Raw genomic sequence first — 22,486 nt, forward strand, 5'->3', positions numbered from 1 at the left:
TACAACACAGACCCAAGTGAGAGCCTTCCTAGGCCTCACTGGGTATTACAGGAGATTCATTAAAAACGATGGCTCCATAGCAGCCCCACTTAATGATCTCACCAGTAAAAAGATGCCTAAAAAGGTATTGTGGACAGCTAGCTGTCAGAAAGCTTTTGAGGAGCTCAAACAGGCCATGTGCACTGCACCTGTCCTAAAAAGCCCATGTTACTGCAAGAAATTCATTGTTCAAACTGATGCATCTGAATTAGGGGTAGGGGCAGTCTTATCACAACTGAATTCTGAGGGCCAGGATCAACCAGTTGCTTTTATCAGCAGAAGGTTGACCCCTAGAGAAAAGCGTTGGTCTGCCATAGAGAGGGAGGCCTTTGCTGTGGTCTGGGCACTGAAGAAGTTGAGGCCATACCTGTTGTGGGCCTCAGCTAACAGTTCTTTAAACAATACGGTGCAGACAATCTGATGCTTGGAACTTGCCAGCCAGTCACAGGGTTATGGTTCCTCAGCCTATCTTCTAGGGATGAGCAAACCCATGTTTTGGCAAGTGAGAACACTGGCATACAAAAAATTCAGACGTGCCACAATATAAATACAAGTTATTTTTCCTTCTGCATTATTTTGCCTCTGGAAGCAAAGTCTTTCTTTTGGCTCCCAGTTGCATGGGCACATGACCTTGCTAGTCTTCAGTTGCCTTCATTCATCTGGGAGTTTACCACATGCGGTGAGCCACCCCTCTTCTTTCCTTTTTCCAACACTGCAATGGAGCATCAATTTCTAATGGCAGGTCTAGTAAGGAAGTGGTGGTAGTGGGGTGGTTCTTCACTAATGAAAGAGAATGCTTTAATTCTGCCTTAATCACTTGATAAAGGCAGCAGCTGCCACTTGTCAGTCCACACAGCCTCCACCATAAGTTTTAGAAACTGGCTTATATAGCGAACAAGGTCTTGGTTGCCTTGTTTTAAGGTAAGGAAGTACATATAGGTAGATTGCAAGACTTGGCATTTTATACCGTAGTAGATCCATTGGGGAGAAATTAGTTGACCGTCAATATGTTAGACACCCAAGAGGTAAGGACTAGGCACCTTTAGACCATGTTTCTAACTACAGTAAGGCCAGATTACAGGTAAAAGAGGAGAGGAATATTATGAGGGCAGAAAGCTCTTGTCCAGTGATTGATGAAAGGTGACAATGGCACCAAATCTAGAGCCTGAACTGATCACTTACCTCTTTAAAATGTGGAGAAATCCAAAGAAGGGGTGGGAAAAGTCACTTAAACAATGCCAGGACAGAGTTCTGGATGTCCTAAGTCGGTTTGCAAAAACGATCGATTCCGTAGAGGATGCCTATTTAAAGGTATGGATTTAGACATTAATTTACTAAGAGGACGGTGTCAATTTGTCATTTGTTTTTAGGCAATGATAAGGCAGGGCTTCTTGCAGACAGATGCAGGACTGTTTTTATGCGCATAAATCCTAAAATAGGTGATTTAGCCAGGAAGGAATCAAGTGATGAGGCAAAAGGAATGCTTTTCGGAGATGGGATGGTGAAATCCTTGACTAAACATGTACAAACTTTCACAATGTTAGATAAGGCACAATACCCTATGCGCAAGTGTTTACAGGCAATAATTTGTACGGCAGAGCTAGTAGAAGGGGGCCCTCCTCCAGCTGGACAAACTGTAAGTCCCAATATCAGAATGCTGAATACCAGGGCTATGGAAATTACAGAAGGAACTGAGGAGGGTCCTACTTCTATCCCCAGCGGGGGAGAGGAGGACGAAGTTGCAATAGTAAAGGAAGAGGACAGAAACCCAATCAAAATCAAGGTGAGTATGAGGACTGCTCCTGGTTATATCCCAACAAGAGTGGAAGGAAGGTCTAAATCTTTCAAAGAACAATTAAAAGAAATAACAAAAATACATGGTTGCTACAAGCAATAAAAGGTTATCAATTAGAGTTCGACACAGAACCATACCACTTGAAAGAGCCAAGTGAATTAGTATTTCGAAAAGATCTGGAACTGATTGTACAGGACGAAATTTTACAAATGACAAAGAAGGATGCAGTAGTAAAGATAAGAGAGGAGGAAGAGTAATTTGTAAGCACATTGTTTCTGGTGGAGAAAAAAGACAAAGGTTGGAGACCGGAGATAAATTTGAGGAATGTAAATCAATTCGTAACACATCCACATTTTAATATTGAGGGGAAAAATTTATTAAGAGAGATGCTTAAAAAAAGGATTTCGATTGCATGGTGAAAATGGATCTCAAGGATGCCTATTTCACAATTCCAATAGCAAAGGAGAGCCAAAGGCATTTACATGTCAGATGGAAGAGACAGTTCCAATTTCTCTCATTCGGACAGTCAGCAGCACCATGGTGTTTTACAAAGATGCTAAGACCAGTTGTGGGTGATTGTTTACCTAGATGGTATATTGATAATAATTCAAAATACACGAGAATTGAATGAACAGTTGAACTTGATGAAATGTTTGTTACAGGATCTGGGTTTTGTGAAAAATTCAAACAAATCTATACTGATTCCAATGCAGAAGTTGGACTTTCTAGAGTTTGTGTTAGGCACAGTGGCAAGTAAATTACAGTTACCAGAGAAAAACGTGAAAAAGATATGACAGGTGGTTAAATTACTGTAAAGGAAGGAGGAAGTGGTGTTGAGAGAATTGGCTTCCGTGATCAACCTACTGTCATCTTGAATATAAACGGTATGTCTGGGACCACTGCGTTACAGTGCCCTTCAGCATTTAAAGACTTTAGATCTGGTGAAAGATTTGTGGTATGGGGATATAGGCCCTCATTACAACCATGGCGGTTGGTGATAAAGTGGTGGTAATACCGCCAACAGGCTGGCGGTAACTACCGCCAAATTATGACCATGGCGGTGAGAACTCAGACAGACACTTTACCACACCGACTGCCAGGGCGAAAACAACAGCCACCACGGCGGTAGCCGCCTACAGCCAGGCGAAAGCCAATGTCCCGCCCACCGTATTAAGACCCTGCAATCCCCCACATTTTCCGGGGCAGTACCAACGACATCAAAAGCCTGGTGGAAACACACCACATAAGTGAAAGGACTCACCATGGAGACACATACACACCATACACACAATCAGCTGCAGTAATAAAACATATATACCCCGTACCTCGGATTAAAAATGCAAGGACAACATGAGTTTAATAAGATCAACACAGTAGAAATAAGAAATATGCAATGTAACTGGTATATACATATGTACAGTACAAGGGACACTGCCCAGTCCTCAGTGTGCGTGGGCCACAGGCCAAGTCCAAGGCCCCACTTGTCACCTGCACCAACACGGAGAGAACACTGCAGGGGCATCAACTGGAAAATAGGCAGGCATCTCAGGGGGATGGGAAACGGGGGGGCACGTCAGCCGGCAGATTGAACAAGACCACTGGTACTGGAGGGGGCAACATGCCCTGTGTTTGGTCCTGGGGAGTGCAAGGCCACAGTCTCACAAGTGGGTGACTTGCCCACATGCTCTGGAGGTGGCATCGTGCCCTGTGCTCTTGATCCTGGGGAGGCTGGGGTTGGTGGGTGTATTACCCACTGGTTCTGGAGGGGGCATCATGCCCTGTGCTCTAGATCCTGGGGTGGCTGGGGTTGGTGGGTGCTTTACCCACTGGTTCTGGAGGGGGCATTGTGCCCTGTGCTCTTGATCCTGGGGAGGCTGGGGTTAATGGGTGTCTTACCCACTGGTTCTGGAAGGGGCATCCTGCCCTGTGCTCGTGATCCTGGGGAGTGCAAGGTGACAGTCTCTCAGGTGGGAGTCATACCCAATGGATTTGCAGGGGCCAGGCCGCACAGCAGCCCATGAAGGCAGGACTACATACCGTCCACCGGCTGCTCAGTGGTGGTGCTGGTGCTGCTGCAGCCGCTGGTGGGGGGGAAGCTGCTGCCCATCCCCTGCAGCCTTGGACGGCTGCTCAGTGGTGGTGGTGGTACTGCTGCTGCTGGTTGTGGGGGGAAGCACCTGCCCATCCCCTGCAGCCTTGGACGGCTGCACAACCATGGTTGGTGGTGGGGGTTCCGCCTGAGTCCTGCCCCTGGCTCCTTGCCCTTCCTGGCAGCAGCTGGGGCTGGCTCCTTGCCCTTCCGGGCAGCAGCTGGGGCTGAGTCCTTGCCCTTCCTGGCAGCAGCTGGGGCTGGCTTTTTGCCTTTCCGGGCAGAAGCTGGGGCTGGCTCCTTGCCCTTCCTGGCAGCAGCTGGGCCTGGCTTCTTGCTCTTCTGGGCAGCAGCTGGGGCAGGCAACCTTTCTTTGAGGCTGCCTGGTGCAGGCTCCTTCATTCTCTGCACAAGTGCCCTGGATCCTTTCCCACCACGAGTGGGTGTGGAGACTACTGGGCCCGTGGACTGGGTGGCTGAGGTGCTTGCCTGGGTTTTTGCCACCCTGGCCAGACGTGAAAGATGGGGTTGGGGGTAGGGAAGAGGCCAGTGGTGGAGAGGAAAAGCTTCTTAGGGACATAGGGGCGGGAAGAGGGAGAAGGTTTGTGAGTGGAGGAAGAGGGAGTGGTTGTAGGAGGTGTCTGTCTGCTGATTTTGAGTGCAGGTGCAAGGGTTGGATGGCTGTTGGGTGTCTGAGTGCTTGCGTTTGTGTTCTTTAGGAGGGAGGCAGACAGTGGGAGAGGACACAGGGGACGTGTGCATGGCTGTTGTGGTGGTATCTGCCAGTGAGGTGTGTTTTCTGCTAGGTGTGATGGTGATGCTGGTAGTGGATGAGGATGTAGTGCATGCAGGTGTGAGTGTAGACAAACTGGGATGGAGGTGGAGGAGGAGGGAGAGACAGTGGAAATTGTGGATGTTGGTATGTCTGCATCTGGATGATGTTTGTGTGAGTGCTTGTGGAATGATGTGGTGCTTGTGTTTGCCTGTGCCACTCTTGTGTGTTGTCTTGTGTGCATGCTCGTCTGCCTGTGTGCTTGGGATAGGTTGTGGTTGAGGGGAATGGGATTGGAATTGGGAAGAGGAAGTTGGAGGGGCGAGAGTGGAAACAGGGACAATAGCTGCCATCAGATAGGAGGCCAGCACCTGGATCGATCTCTGCTGGGCCAAGCCAGTGTGAATGCCCTCCAGAGATGCATTAGTTTGTTGCATTTGGGCTGCCAGCCCACGGATGGCATTTACAATGGTTGACTGCCCTACAGAGATGGATCTCAGGAGGCCAATAGCCTCCTCACTCAGGGCAGCAGGGCTCACTGGGGCAGGGCCTGAGGTGCTTGGGGCAAAGGAGATGCCCATCCTCCTGGGTGAGCGGGCACGGGCAACTCAATGAGGGCTGCTGTGAGGGCGGTGCTGGTACGGGGGGTGGTGGTGGTACCTGTAGCTGGGGTGGTCACAGAGGTGTCCGCCACCACCAGGGATCTTCCATCGTATGAGGTATCAGAGTCTGAACTGTCTCCTCCAGTCTCCGCCACGGTGCTCCCCTCGCCCTCCGTCCCACTGGTGCCCTCAGTGTCGGTGGACTCTGCCTCCTGGGTCCTGTGGGGTGCAGCTTCCTCCGTCGCCAGTGCCTCTGCTCCTCCGCCAGACGATGCTAATGCACTTAAGGACAGGGTGACAAAACAAAAGGGGGGGGAGACAAAGGATACACCTGGACAATGGCTGTGCCAACACCATCATTGGCATACACACCACTCTCCCACACAGGGAACAGCCCTACGCACTATGCTTTGCACTACCAGTTATTTGGCTAGCCACCAGGGCATAAAGAGGAGCACACACTGCCAAATGCAGCACACCTGGGACCCACGCAGCCCTGACCAGTTGTGGATGCCTATGAGCTAGGTAGCATGATTATCTCCTCTGGACCCTTGCCAACAGGGGACCTACTCTGTAACGTCAGACCTGGGCTAGGGGCACCCACTGACACACATTCCCCACCCGGATACCACCCTACCATGTGTAAGTTATAATGATGGGCACTGTACTCACCCCCTTGAGGCTGCTGTGATGCCCTTAAGTGCCTATCCAGCTCTTGATAGGCCACCTCCAGTATGCGGGCCATCAGGGGGTCAGGGTTCAACGGGCACTCCTTCCTCATTGGGAGGCCATCCCCAGCTGGGCCTCTGCCGTCTTCCGTGCCCAGCGTCTCACGTCCTCCCACCGTTTCCGAAAGTGGGTGCTCCACCTGCCGTAGACCCCCAGGGTCCACACGTCCTTCGCAATGGCACGCCATATTGCCTTCTTTTGATTGGCGCTGACATGCAGAGGTAATACACACAGGAAAATAGCATCAGTCAGACAGTCCTGCCTGTTACACTTATGGCCCACCATACCCCTTCACATCACCATTTGCACACACATGGCACAGCACACAACCAATACGCCGCACAGAGGACATCCACCCACCCCTCTTACATGAGGCCTTCACACACACCACTCCATGCATTCATGCCTCATGCATCGTGCTCCCAGTGTACTCACCTGTTGGTCTGGAGGCCCATAGAGCAGTCCGTACTGGGGTAGGACCCCTTCCACCAGTCGCTCCAACTCCTCCGAGGTGAAGGCATGGGCCCTTTCCCCAGACACATGAGCCATGGTAGGTTCCAGACACAGGTCACAGTAGCACATGCAGTGTAGGTTCTCTCCTGTTGAAGGTCAGGTATCAAGTGGGGAATCAGAAAGAAAATGGCGGTCACTTCCATGGCGGTGCATACCGTCACCACCAGTGTACATCACCATTGGCCACTGTACCCCATAGGGCCCAATGTTAACCAATGAGGAGTTGCACAGCGGTTCCTGACCGCCTCCTGTAACGGCGACAACGTCAGCGGAATTACCTCACTTCCACCTGTCCCTCCACACAGACAGACTGACGCCATTTCGGGGGGGAGGGGGCAGGCCCTGGATAATAACTCCGTCACAGTTAAAATTTGGGCATACAGGACAAATCCCACTTACCCAATACAAATTGACATCATGCATTGTACTGTTGTGGCTCCAATTTTCAGTTTGTGACCTGCTCCTCACTCCTTTGTCCCTTAGATTGCTACCGCTGCGGATGATTAGGAGATGGAGACATACCTCCGTGTACAGACCCCTGGTGGACTTGGCAACACTGGAGGACAGGCACACCATCCTCACCTATAGACTTGATAGGGCCACAATCACAGAGCTGTGTGCCCAATTGGAGCCTGACCTGATATCTGCTATCCGTCACCCCACTGGGATCACCCCTCTTGTGCAAGTTCTATCAGTGCTCCATTTCCTGACAACTGGATCTTTCCAAGTAACAGTGGGCTTGGCAGCAGGAATATCAAAGCCAATGTTCTCAATAGTGCTGACCAGAGTGTTGTCTGCCCTGATTAAACACATGTGCAGCTACATTGTTTTTCCCAGGTGGAGGATTTGGCCACCGTGAATGCTGACTTCTATGCAATGGGACATATCCCCAACATAATTGGGGTGATTGATGGAACTCATATTGCATTTGTGCCCCCCGTCACAATGAACAGGTGTACCGAAATCGTAAGAGTTTTCACTCCATGAATGTACAAATGGTGTGCTTGGCTGACCAGTACATCTCCCATGTCAATGCTAAGTATCCTCGGTAGGTGCATGAAGCCTTTATCCTGAGGAATAGCACCATCCCAAATGTGATGGCCCAACTACAGAGGCACTGGGTCTGGCTAATAGGTGAGCCCTGGTTCCCACCCAGTAGGTGTTGGTGTATGAGTATGGTGTGGGCCATATGGGATAGTGTGTGGCTAAATGTTGTCCCTCGATATTTGCAGGTGACTCTGGTTACCCCAACCTATCATGGCTACTGACCCCTGTGAGGAATGCCAGGACAAGGGCAGAAGAATGTTACAATGAGGTACATGGATGAACATGAAAGATAATCAAAAGAACCTTTGGCTTCCTGAAGGCCAGGTTCAGGTGCCTCCATCTAACAGGTGGATCCCTGTGCTACTCACCCAAGAAGGTCTGCCAGATAATCATGGCATGCTGCACGTTGTACAACCTTACCTTGAGACGCAATGTGCATTTTCTGCAGGAGGAGGAGGCTGTAGATGGTTGTGTGGCAGCAGTGGACCCTGTGGACAGTGAGGATGAGAAGGCAGAGCATGAGGATGAGGACAACAGAACATCTGTGATCCATCAATTCTTCCAACTGCACACAGGTAAGACAGTGTTACTTCACATTTCATTGTCAATATTTTGTATATCTTTGGCACTGGCATGCTGTTATTTCCCACTTCTATGCCCACTTACGGAACCCTTTTCCAAGTCATTTTACAGATGTTGGTGCCCTACTATCGCTCCTGGTGTGAGCACTGCAACCAAATACAGTCTGTACAGTAGAATTGCAATGTTTGAACCTGGTTAAGCGAATACATACTTTGAAATGTAACATACTCCATACTTGTTTTTTTCCCAAGGGTGTTTATTGAAGTGCTAAGAAGAAGACGGGCAAGTGCAAGGGGACGGGGGTGATGATGGAGGAAAGTCCAGGGTATCGTTCCAGTCTATTTGTAGCACAGGTGCATTGTCCAAGGGGGCATAGGAAGTGGTGCAATGGCAGTTCAAGGTGGACAGGGTGACTGAGTGGGACACAAGGGTGACAATCAGGAGAGTCTAATTTCCTGGTGGGGGCCTTGGCAATTGTCTCTGGCTTCTGCCTGGATCGCATGGAACGTTTGCGGGGTGGTTCTCCTTCTGCAGGGGAAGGGGTGCTGGTGGCCTGTGAGTCCTGTGGCCTCCTGTCCTCTAGCGGCAGCGGAGGTGGAAGGCAGTTCAGATATCTGGCTAGTGGCAGGGGCCCGCTGTTGTGAGACTGCCTTCCTCATAATGTTGGCCATGTCTGCCAGAACCTTTGCAATGGAGACCAGTGTGGTGTTGATGGCCTGCAAGTCCTACCTGATCCCCTGGTACTGTCCCTCCTGCATCCACCTGTTCTCCTGCACGTTGTCCAGGATCTGGCCCATCGTGTCCTGGGAATGTTGATATACTCCCAGAATCTCAGTGAGTGCCTCCTGGAGAGTCGGTTCCCTGGGCCTGTCCTCCCACCGGCGCGCAGCAGTCCTCCCAGTTTCCCTGTTGCCCTGTGCCTGTGTCCCCTGAACGGTGTGCCCACTGCCACTGACCCCAGATCCTGAATGTCTTGTGTGCGAGATGTGACCTGGGGTCCCTGTAGCGGTGGACATACTGCTGATTGACGTGTCTTTGGGACAGAGGTGTGGGTACGCTGGGTGGGTGCTGTGGTGGTGTTTCCAGATGGGGGAGGCTCTGTGGTGGTGTGTGACTGTGCCTGGGAAACCGACTGTCCAGAGGTCCCTGATGGGCCAGGTTGGTCATCCAGATCCAGGCGACCAGAGTTGCTGTCATCACTGTGGGCCTCTTCAGTTGGGGGACTGGATAGTGCTGGCACCTCTTCTCCGGTGACATTGGCTGGGATACTTGTGGGGATGTAAATGAAGTGTTATTGTTACTGTGTGTGACATATTCTGCATTTGTGGGTTGCCCTCTTTGGTTGTATCTGCCCTGGCACCTTTCACTTGTGTAAGTTGGTAGATGGTGGGCTAGCTGATTCTCTCTAGTGTGCATGCTTTGGTGATAGGTGTCCATGCAGGGCTGTGAGTGGTGTCCATGCATTGGTATGGCATGCAGGGCTTGGCATTGGGATGAGTGGGATGTGATGGTGGGGTGTGTGGGAGGTGGTGAAGTGATGGGAGTGAGGGTGTATATTTGTTCTACAAAGTTTCAGGAAATAATTGAAGGGGAGTTCAATTTTATTAAAGATGGACAACATGACTAGAGTGACATATACAAACAAATTGGGTGGAAGCAGGTCCAACAGATTATCCGATTTAGCAAAAGAGATGTGGGAATTTTGTTTTGAACACAAAACAGAACTGAAAGCAGAATATTTACCTGGGATTCACAAAGTGATAAGGGACTGAAATCCATGTAATTTGACAGAGTACAGCGACTACAAGTTGAGGGTGGATATTTTTCAGAGAATTCTGAAACTAATGGGACCTTTTGTGGTGGGTCTGTTTGCTTCCAGACTGACTTTTCAGTTGTCAATTATATCAGCCGGAGATAACATCCGGGAGCAATAGCACTAGAAACGTTTATGCAGAATTGGAAGAAAATGAGAGGGCATGCTTTTCCCTAATTTTTTATGATCAGAGATTATTAGTACAGATGAGGAAACAGAGAGGTCAATTGGTGCTAGTCAAACCTTTTTGGACGACACAGGCATGGTTTCCAGTAATTATGAAAATGGCGATGGAAATACTGTATTTGATTGAAGTCATGCAAAGGTAATTTACGCCAAACGGTCAATGATGTCTTAGTAAAGGCTATCGCATCCCTGAAACACCACCTCTATGGCTTCGCACAACAGCAGAATTGGCTATCCCCCACCCTCCGCCCCCACTTCCTCAGGAATGCTTGGTGAAGACAAATCCAAGGCCAAACAAAATAAAGAGCCCCACACGGAGGCATTTGATGAGCTGGCCACATCTTTTGGCAAATGAACATGCCTATAGTAGGCTCCTTTGCAGACACTAACACAGAGGACTCTGACTCCTCCTCATCTCGAAGCTCTGCGCACGAGGACAACCAGGGCCCACACAAGCATAAGGCTAAGACTCATCACACATCACCTTGCAAACAACCCAAAGACCTTACTTTTGAACCAGGTGACATTATGCACCCCAGGTCTACTTCATGGGTCCCCCCACAAAAAGTGGTGGATTATGTTAAAACCCACATCCGGCAGGGCTTTCATAAGGTGGTGTGAGCTTGTCTATGATCTGAGTGTCCCAGGCCCGATTTGCCGGACAAGGTAGCTGATACCCCTGAAGTGTATCCCACCATGGTAACATACCTCAAGAAGTACACTAAGGATCCTAAAAAGGGCAAGGGTCGGGCGTGGAAGTCCTGCCAAGACATACCTTTAGACATGACATGCCCGCTGACAAAAGTTCTAGAAATGGCCTATCATTCCAAGGAATCAAAAACCCCTATTGATACGGAGATTCTAGTGGGATGGGCCCAACGGGCTAGATGCCAGTTGGGTAAAACCAACTGCACAACCTCTAGCGAGCACCGCAGATCCATCCTGATGATATTAGATCCTAAATTGGCAGACCTAGCCTATTAGGAGTCTGTACCAGTGGCGCAGGCTATTATTCGGAGCCCTATCTTAAAGGAGCTGTCAAAATTCGTTATGACCTACTCCAATTTAGACAATGATCAATTAAAAAGGTTCTCAGACCACTTTTTGTAAGGGCCAGCTTTAGGGGGCAAGCATTTGGCCGAGGTTACCAACTGGGCACTCCCTCCAATAGACAACTTTCAAAGAGGCAGAGGTGAATATCAAGACAAAGCTTTCACCTTCAACCAACCAGATCGCACTCCTTCAGGGGGCGTTTCCGGAAAGGACGAACAGAGGCTCTCAGGGCTCCTTCCAGGACTCTCACCCCTCAGGTGAGAATTATTCCTTTGTTGGAAGTGTCTTTGGCGGGAAGAACTCAGCTGTTTTTACGCAACTGGCAGAAAATTTCACAGGACCCATTGGTTCTCAAGACTATTCAAGGCTTCAAGTTAGAGTTTTAAAAAACTCCATTACAATCGAGGCCTCCTCGATAATGTATTTTTTCAATCTAGATCAGACCTTTATCAATTCAGAAATCCAGACACTCTTAATAAAGGATGCGATAGAAGAGTCCAACCTGCACCAACAAGGTTTCCTTAGTTCCATTTTCCTTGTAAAAAAAAAAGAAGGTGGCTCAAGTTTGGTTCTCAATCTTCGAGACTTCAACAAGTGGATTATCTACCATCATTTCAAGATGGAAGGGATCCACTTATTACGAGACATACTTCAAGAAGGGGATTGGATGGCTCGATTAGATCTAAAGGATGCATATCTGACCATTCTTATTTTTCCACTTCACAGACGTTTCCTTCAATTTCGGTGGAACAACAAGTATTACGAGTTCAGGGTCCTCTCCTTTGGTCTCTCGTCAGCACTTTGGTGCTTCACAAAGACCTTGAAACCGGTAGTGGATTTTTTGATTTCCCAGGGGGGTCGCCTCATCATTTATTTGGACAACATAATCGTTATGTCCCAATGTCTACAGAAAACCACAATGCATCTGGAGTGGACAATCACCTTTTTCCAGGACCTGGGATTTGTCATCAATGTCCAGAAATCTATTCTGAATCCGGCCCAGTGAAAATAATTTCTGGGATTCCAGGTGAACTGTCAATCAGCTCAACTTGTTCTCCCACCTCAGCAGGTGAAGAATATCAAGAGGGAATTGAGTGCAGTTTTGTCCAAGACTACAACCTTGAGGTCCATAGCCCGTCTAGTGGGCCTTTTAGCTTCCTCTTTTCAAGCGATATTTTTGGGACCCCTCCATTATAGGGCCCTTCAACTCTTAAAAATTCAACATCTGAAATAGGATCTTTCCTATTCTCAACAAGTCTCTTAATCAGAGGTGCGAAGGTGGAAATTTCTTGTGGTTGAGTCAGATGGAGGCTTGGCACAGCAGAGCCATCTTTGGCTTGATGCCGGAGATGAACATAGAGTCAGATGCCAGCCGCTGGGGCTGGGGAGCCAGTTGTGACCAGATGTCCACGGGCGGTCATTGGGCCTCAGCAGAGTTGAATCTACATACCAATTGCCTGGAACTTCTAACAGGTGTCTTCACGATCCGGAGTTTTGTGGCGGGGAAGGTGAAATGTTGCATCCTCCTCTGCATGAACAATATCTCAGCAATCCGCTATGTAAACAAACTCGGTGGGACCAGATCCAAAATTCTATCGGAAATAGACAAAGATTTTTGGGACTTCTCCCTTCAGAACCACATCTCAGTGACGGCGGAATGTGATAGAGGACTGGCACTCTTGCCATCCACAGGATTTCAGCGATTGGAGATGACACCCTAAGGTCTTTCGCTCTCTTGTTCACAGATGGGGGCTCTGTAAGATCGATCTGTTCGCATCCTGTTTGAGCAGTCAACTCCTGGTGTACTACAGCTAGTGCCCGGATCCGGGGGTAAGGGCGATGGATACATTTCTGCAGGACTGGAGCCCGTTCCGCTCCTATGCTTTTTCCCCATTTATGATGATTCCCAGAGTATTGGCAAAACTGAGACAGCAGGAAGCAGAGATGATCCTTGTGACCCTGCTTTGGAGAGCACAAGCCTGGTTTCCGAATGTACTAGAGTTAGCATGTGCTCCTCCGATGCCAATACCTTGGTGTTGAAGTCATCTTTGGACCAGCAAGGTCATCCGCACCCATTGATCGAAACAGATCAGCTGTCACTGGTAGCCTGGCGATTTTTGGGAAAAGATGGAACCTCCCAGGCCTTTCACGAGAGGCTCTGGACTACATTAACCACGCATGGGCATCTGGTACTCACAAACCATATGCCTCAGCTTGGAGACGCTGGTGTAATTGGTGCAGTGCACAGGGTGCAAATTCCTCTAACACTGATTGTACCATGATCTTGAATTTTCTTTCCTCCTTGGCAGCTGCTTGGATGGCCTATCAGTCAATTAACAATTTCCGTTCAGCCATTTCTGCCGGTCACTCCTTTATAGACGAGAGACAGGTTGGACAACTTCCATGCAAGTTAGTGCGAGGAGTTAGGATGTTAAACCCTCTGCAACCCAAATACTCAGAATTATAGGATGTGAATGTAGTCCTGAGGCTTTTAGACTCTTGGCTGAGCAATAAGTATCTCTCTAGGAAACAGTTGTCAGCCAAGTTGACTATGTTGCTATGTCTTATTTCATGTAAAAGAGTGTCTGACTTGAAGGCTCTAGACCTGGCGGGTGCCAATTTTCCACCGATGGATTTTATTATATCCAAAAAGATGAAATGTAATACCAGGTTAGTATCCTCTACAGCTTTTCCGGATAACCTCGAACTTTGCGTGGTACAAAGCTTAAAGACTTATGAGGTGAGTACAGCCGAATTCCAGACTGACATTGAGTCAATTATTGATAGCTTTGCAGAAGCCTTTTTGTCCCGTATCCTCTGTTACATTAGCAAGATGGATGAGATGGCTCCTAGCAGAGGCAGGAATAGATGTTTCTATGGTGCTCAATCAGCTAGAGGGGCAATGGCATCAAAGTCCTTCTCATTGTGGTCCCGTTTGGAGGACGTATTAAAAGCCGCAGATGGGTCATTGGAATCAACTTTTAAAATGTTCTATTATAAGCCTATTGTTGATGTATCTTCTGTGGTGATCGGTCAACTTTAAACAAGCATAATCAGAGCCTCCGGCCCGGACATAGAATGTAAACTTTTCTAGCATTCGCAACAAGAATTTTCAATTCTATTAAGGACACAGAGGCGAGGATTATCCCACCTATTTATTATAAGTTTTGGCATAATGTTATATACAAAAGTAAACAATGTGAGTTATAGATGTTTGTTCTTAGCCAAATTGTTCCCGCTCCTGATTGGTTCACTGCTAGAATTGTTCAGTGAAATAATTTTATGCCTTGAGACAAGGTTTATGGCTTGTGTTCTTTGTTCTTCCCAGGACAAGATGATAAGTGATTGTGGATCCTTCAGTTCTCTGTTTTCTAAGATCCACTTTCGTTGGAGAATTCAGCTGCACTTCAAGCTAACCGACTACAGCTATATACAGAAACTGGTTCACCTAGTGCCTCCCGTTGGACTTGAGGTTCTGTTATTCTTGTTATGGACTTTCGTTACAGATGCCATAGATTAACAGTCTCTAATTGAGCAAAGAAAGAGGAAGTGTTTTACTGTTGACAGGTTTTATATAGGGATATACTCTATGGTTGTCATGTGACTATAGTGGTCTCTTGGGAAATGTAGTGTTATGAAACTTCAATTTTTATTAGCTGCTGAGAAATAAAGGCAATAGAAGTAGAAGTATAATCCTCACCTATGTGTCCTTATTAGAATTGAAATTTCTTGTTGCAAATGTTAGAACATTTTATATTTTAACTTAAAGTGTCTTTCGTTTGTGTTGTGATTACAACACGTTTTGGCGACGAGTGGCTTGTTCCTTGAGTGCCACGGATAGCACCTGCACAACCATGAAGTGATTTTGCAGGATGTTCACTCTATTTGCTATTGGTCAGTGAGAGGTATGTGACTTTAAGTGCAGCACAGATCTGTGCTGCAATTTACCTATGTTTAAGCCCAGTGCAAGTGAATTGCAGGAACTTTGTGTATCGCGGCCTGGCAGTTTGACTTTCTATGTTCAAAGCAGTTGAATGCTTACTTTGTGCCTTCATTTGTACATGCGCATATCCCGTGCGCTGCTTCATGAGCTTTGTGCACCTAATTGTACTTTCTGATGTAGTTCTTCAGTGCCTCTCCTAAATGCCTACTACAGTGAGTTCTACTGCCTATAAAAAGCACGTTATTGGCGTCTTGGCTTCCATCTTTAGGGATACAGGTTGTACTCATTGCCTCTCGAGCAGTAAAAGGCATGCCATTCCAAACAACCTTTATTGAACCTTTAATTTTCAGCGAAAGGCATGCTTTCGTTCAAAATTTCTTGCCTGTCTTCGGTGGCATCCACGCCTCCTGCAATTTACATATGTACTGTCAAGCACTATTAAAACTTTTACATTGATGTTAATTTTAGCGACAGGCACGCTTTTGTCTTCTAGATTTCTTGCCTGTCTCCGGCAACAGGCACGCCTTGTTTGTTTTCAGAAGTACTGTCCGAATTTCATAGATACCATCAAATTCATTGTTTTATGTAGTTATATTTACTAAATTTGTGCGCATTTTGGTTATTCCTACTCCAAAGTTTTATCTAAACCCAGATTTTCTCTCCCATAGGGTAACATAGGGATAGCCTTGAAATATCTTTTAAGTGTAAGTCCCAATTGGGAGCAGATAGAGATCGAGAGTTTGGGGTCTCTGAACTCACAATTCAAAAATGTATCTTTTGGTGAAGTTAGTTTTTGAATTTTAGGTTTGAAAATGCCACTTTTAGAAAGTAGGCATTATTGTGCTTAACCATTCTGTGCCTCTGCCTGTCTGCTGTGTACACGTCTGGTTCAGGGTGACAGTTGGGCTGTTTGTGTATTCACTCTAGACAGTCACACAAAGGGAGTTGAGGCATGCCATACATATCCTGATGGCCCATCACCAGGCTGATGGGTCTTCCTACCTAGTAGTGGGAGGATCTGACACTTGCACCGGAACAGGACTGTGCCTGTCCTCAAACAAAGTAGTATCCAACCCCCTGGAGTGTGTCTGGGGCCAGGGCAGAGAAAGGCAAGGTCTTGTGCACTACAAAGACTTCTCTTTGAAGTTTGCCTACTTCAAAGACAGAAATGGGTATAAGTACTTGACCTCAGACCCCATATAGTTAGAATCCTTCTGAACTAAGGGCATTCTTCCAGGAGCTGGATGCTGCAGGAGGGGCTGCCACTCTGCCTGTTACTTTGCTGTGATGGCCTGCTGCTTGTTGCTTCTGTCCTGGGAGTGAAAGGACTGGACTTTGCTTTCTACATCCTGCTTACAAATGTTCTCTAAGGGGTTGGACTGAGCTTGCCTCCCGTTAGGAAGTCTCAGCGACATGAAAGACTTAATCTGCCAGCACCTGGGCTCCCTTGCTGAGAGTCCTGACTTGCCAAGTGGTGCCAAAGCCAGTTCCTGGGTCCTTGGGAGTGAGTTCTGGTATAACCAAAAAGAAACAAGTACACAGACTCCAGAGCAACTTCGGAACTGGAGCTGCTGTCAGACTCCAAGCCGCTGCCTGCACCGGAGCTGTGGTCCCCGCTGAGTGCAATGACTGCGACCGAAGCCGCAGGCCTGATGCCGGTGCAGCGCCTCTGAAGTCCCTCCATAGTGTGAGTACTTGGTGCCATGTACTGACGTTTGTGACACCAGACTCCGCAGAAGCACCTATGGCCCTGTGGTGTGATTGCAGCACAGCAGAGTCAAAGTCTTGCATCTTGACCTGGTGGATTTGTCAACCCCGCTGGATTGTAAGGAACCAATGCCTTGCCACGGACACCACATCACCTCCCCTGCAACTATAAGGAACCAATGCCTCACCTCCTCGGTAGCTGGAAAGAACCAACACTGCACCGGCTCCAGCGAAGCCTCACTTCCCCGACTCCATGCAACATTTTTGTTTCCTTATCATTTTCAAATGTATTGTACTTGGGGTCCTTGCGACTCTATGACTGGCCCACACTCCCTCGGGAGTGGCATTAGACTGTTGGGAACGACTTCGTCAAGATGTCATGATAGCCCCAGTTGGAGCTTTTGTGTTTCTAAGCACTTGACTAATATTTAGGCCCTCATTACGACTTTGGCGGTCTTTGAAAAAGACCGATGAAGCTGCGGGAGCCAATATATCGCCCCCTATTATGACATTTCCGCTGGGCCAGCGGAAAAGTCACATCAACATTGACGCCGGCTCATAGTAGAGCCCGCGGCAATGTTGATGTTCAGCGGGTGCAGCAGCACCCGTCATGCATTTCACTGCCCGTAATTCGGGCAGTGAAATGCACGATGGGGCTGTGCCTGGGGCCCCTGCACTGACCATGCCAAGTTCATGGGCAATGCAGGGGCCCCCAGGGGCACCCCGAGACCCCCTTACGCCAGCCTTTTCATGGCGGTATTTACCGCCATGGATAGGCTGGCGGTTGGGGATTATGACTGCCCGGCGGTATAGTGGAGGTACCGGCGGTATGACCGTGGCGAATACGCCACAGTCATAATACGCTGGCAGAACACCGCCAGCCTGTTGGCGGTGTTACCGCCAGTGTTCCGCCGACCGCCAGGATTGTAATGAGGGCCTTAATCTTTAAAAATGTGTATCTTTACTTGTGTATGTGAGATGTTTGTTGTTTTAGTCTTGTTTTATTCAGATAAATATCGGCTATGTTTCTAAAATGTGGAGTCCTTTTGTAGTGTTTTCACTGTGTTACTGTGTGTACAAATACTTTACACATTGCCTCTGAGAAAAGCATGGCTGCTTGTGCCAAGCTACCAAGTGTGTGAACAGGGATTATCTTAACTGTGTGAATCCATTACCCTGCCTATACTGAGGGTCTCTACTTGGACAGGGTGCAAACCAATGCTAACTAGAGACCCCATTTCTAACACTGGTGATCAGTGGTGAGGATAGGACTTGGATTTGTACATTGCATACAGTGATTGGTGTACACCACTTCCAAACTGTAGACCCTTACGCACCAGCCTACTGTTTCTCTGTTTCTGTTTTTGCAACTCTTGAGTTTTGGCCACAACCATGTCTCAGTCTGGTAGCTGCCATCAGCTGTAGCTGCAGATTTAGAGGGTCATTCTGACCCTGGCGGGCGGCAGGAGCCGCCCGCCTGGCAGGAACCGCCAAATGGCCACTCCGCGGTCAGAAGACCGCGGATGCCATTCTGGCTTTCCCGCTGGGCCTGCGGGAAAGGCCCTGCAACAAGGAAGCCGGCTCCGAATGGAGCCGGCGGAGTTGCAGGGGTGCGACGGGTGCAGTTGCACCCGTCGTGATTTTCACTGTCTGCTAAGCAGACAGTGAAAATCTTTATGGGGCCCTGTTAGGGGGCCCCTGCACTGCCCATGCCAGTGGCATGGGCAGTGCAGGGGCCCCCAGGGGCCCCACGACACCCGTTTCCGCCATCCTGTTCCTGGCGGTAAAAACCGCCAGAAACAGGATGGCGGGAAGGGGGTCGGAATCTCCATGGCGGCGCTGCTTGCAGCGCCGCCATGGAGATTCAGCCCATGCAGGGGAAATCTGGCGGGAAACCACCGGATCCCCTTTTCTGACCGCGGCTTTACCGCCGCGGTCAGAATGGGCTGGGAAGCACCGCCAGCCTGTTGGCGGTGCTTCCGTGGTCCCCGGCCCTGGAGGTCTTGGACCGCCAGGGTCGGAATGACCCCCTTAGTGTCTGAGCAGGAGAGGTTTGAAACCTATACAATGCCTCAGCTTAAAAAGTTCTGCAGGATGTTAAAATGTCCTTTTAAAGGCTCACAAGAAAGGAGGAACTGTAAAAGAGTCTGAGGGCCTAGAAGACTGGTAAGTACACAGAGGATGGGAATGATGTTGTAGAGGAGGAGGAAAAAGGTCTGCACCTGGGATGGCTGGATAAACCAGCATCGCCTGTGGGGTGGTGGGGGGCAGCCTGCAGGATGGAAGAGCTCCCTCCAGAGCTGGCAGCAGTGTTTCCTCTACAGGTCTGTCTCCAGAGGAACTGGACAATAGGTGGAGAGCCAGAAGACTGGGGTTGGAGCTGGTAAAGCTCAGGTTGAAGCAGGAGCGAGAAAAAGCTTTGGAGGGAATGAAACTGGCCCTTGAGGAGGAGAAAGTTCTTCTAGCTCAGGAGCTCAGTCTGACAAAGCTGGACTTGAAACCCAGGAGGGCTCAGTTCATCTCAGATGGTGCCAGCGAACATACCATGTCTAGTACTGAAGAAAAGGTCCACATACCCAGAGACTTGGTTTCTAAGGGGTGGGGGGGATGACATACCTCATTGAGCTCGGGCATAGGAGGTAGCTCCAGAGGTTCGCAGGGTCCCTGAGTTGGATTGGGGAACTGGCACCGGGAGTCATATTCCTGGTGGTGGGTGGGACACTCTGTTGGCTCTAGAAGGGAGTGGCATGGAGAGGTGTACCCCCCATGGAGGAAGCCCTGGTATAGGAGTATGGAGTCACCCCAGAGGAGGGTAGGTTGAGTTTGAATAGCAGTCAGATACTTTCTCACCAAATGACGTGGGGTACTTTTTCAAGGCACTGGATGGTTAGGTGAAGGTTAGTATGGTTAAACACACATGAGGGGCTGTACAATTGGATTTCCAGAGAGCATATGTTCAGTCACAGTTGCCCAAGCTATGCCAACATCTGGAGGAGAGCTTGCCCTGGAGGTAGACCTCTGGGGAATTGCCAGAGGGTCTGAAGAGGCATTGTGGAGTAATCCTAAGGGGAGTGGCTCAGGTTTTCCCCATCAGAGTGAGGGGGAGGATTGCCGTACCCCAGACAGGTTGCAGAGTAGTAGGGGAGAGAAGGGCCCCACGCCCTTTCCAGGAGTGGGAGAAGGTGTGGGAGCGGGCAGAGGCCCACTGTACCCTATCTTCAGCCCCAGTGCTTGCATTGCACTCAGAAGGGGCACAGGCAGGGGGACCTGGTCTGTACCAGAAGACCATCCACTCATGGGAGTCCCATAGTGTCAAGAGAACTTGGGGGCGGCTGTCACAAGTGTCCCACCAGTTCTAGTATATGGCATCACCACTCCGGGAAAGAAGGGTGCAAAAGCCCATATGGAGGGGTGGGAGGGGGAGACAATCCCTGATGTCAGAGAACCCTAGGTATGACCCCGGTGACACCACTTTTGACTTGGGAGGGCTTGATGCTCCGTCAGATGGGCAGGGGTCGGGAGACCTGCACCAGGTAGACTTTCACATAACACATGAGGAATGGTGGGGAAAATTGGGCAGCACGGCTGCCACGGTGCCTTGACAGTTCAGGAGTCTGGGAGTAGTGCTTCCAAAAGAATGGTACCAAGCCCCGGGAAGGGGGGGCAGAGAGAGGAAGGACTTGCCCCTAACTGCTGTCCAGCCTTTGGGTACAGACCCTATTGCTGGAGAACTAGTATCAGGACACCACCCCTGAACTGGTGGGAGGGAGAGTTGACAAAGGGTGCCAGCCACCTGGGTTACCACTCCCCACTCTGAGAAACCACAGAGGTTAGAGAGCCCTGGAAGGACTGAGGTCTGGCTCTTATCACTGACAGCTGTCAGTGGCCACTGTGGGTTGATGTCCTTGTGGTTAGAGTTGCCCTTGGGTTGGGGACATGAGTCACACCTCGAGGGTCGAATGGGCCACACCACTACATTGGCCATGGTGGAGAGGATTCCCCATGGGTTAGCTTAGTGGGCCCAGAGATTATGGACAGAGGAATCCAACTCAGGTGTGGCTCCTCCGATATGGTGGAGGAGCGTTGCCCCCTCCACCAGCAGCAGCTGCAAATCTTTTACTATAAAATGATAATAAACTATGCTTATTATCGTTTTGTATTAAAAGGGGCAGAGCCATGGGCTATGACGGGGATGTAGGGGAGTGCTCAGCACTCCCCCTCAGTGCGTACGTATGTTTGGCTGGTCGACCAATCACACATGAGCACTGTGCTCTCTCCAGCCCAGCACTGTGTTGAACATATTCTAGTTGCAAATTCCTTACCTTATAATTTCCCCCAGGCAACAGACTGGATCCAGAGATTTTTTCTTCAAGCAGTACTCTTGCACGCTGTCAGGTGGCATCGGTAGTCTCTGCGTGTGTCGTTCCCATCATGATCGCCATGATGATGTCCCGGCCCTATATAGGTGCCCGACGTCAGTTTCTTTTCATGACTTTCCACACCAGTAGTGCAGAGCCATGAGGAACACTGATACTGGTGCCCCAAAACCCACAGGCAACAGACTGGATCCAGAGATTTTTTCTTCAAGCAGTACTCTTGCACGCTGTCAGGTGGCATCGGTAGTCTCTGCGTGTGTCGTTCCCATCATGATCGCCATGATGATGTCCCGGCCCTATATAGGTGCACGATGTCAGTTTCTTTTTATGACTTTCCACACCAGTAGTGCCGAGCCATGAAGAACACTGATACTGGTGCCCCAAAACTAGGGCCCTGGAATGGAGACCCTGGGAAATCAGTTCACAAGCAGGGAGGATGGGTGGGTCGGTAAGGAATCGGCAACTAGAATATGTCTCTACCAGATCATTTGTTACTGAAGTTAAGTAACTTGTTCATCTGATAGAGACTTCTAGTAGCAGATTCATTACCTTAGAATAGATACCCAAGCAATACCATCCTCTGAGGTGGGCTGTGACCCAATATCAAACTTAAAAAGTCCTGCAGGACGAACAGCCAAAGTAGCCATCTCTACGGGCTCGACTGTCTGGGCAGTAGTGCTTTGTGAACGTGTGCAGAGATGCCCACATTGGTGCTTGGACCAGAACTCCATGTGCCAACACAGTGGTTGCAGCAGTTGCTCTGGTGGAATGAGCACGCAAACGTAGCACATCTTGATGCAGAGAACAAGCCATCAAGAGATGGTTCGCTTCTGCACCACCCATCCTTTCTTCGCACCACTGCCTAATTTGTAAATAAATACGTGCCATTGCCCAAAGCTCTCCTCTGAAACATGCAGCTGCTGCAATTAAATGTTCAAGCACGGAATACTGAGGCAGTATAATCCTGAAGCAATCTCAAGCCTCTTAATCCATTTCCATACACTCCCTACCCCTTCAGCTCACTCTTGCAGCTTTCTGCTTTCTCCCTTTTTGACACTTTTTTTTTTCCCTTTCCTCTGTCTTTCCCATATGTGTCTTTCGCTTTGCAAAAATGCTTGAGGCAGAAAAATAAGTGCCGGCCCTAAAAAATAAGTGCTGGTACCCTGCACCGGAAACCACTGGCTCAAATTAAGCACTGCTTTCCATCCACACAAAGAGTTGATCATCCTCCCGGAAGTCT

This window comes from Pleurodeles waltl, chromosome 6 (genome assembly GCF_031143425.1).
Source record: "Pleurodeles waltl isolate 20211129_DDA chromosome 6, aPleWal1.hap1.20221129, whole genome shotgun sequence".
Classification (NCBI taxonomy): Eukaryota; Metazoa; Chordata; class Amphibia; order Caudata; family Salamandridae; genus Pleurodeles; species Pleurodeles waltl.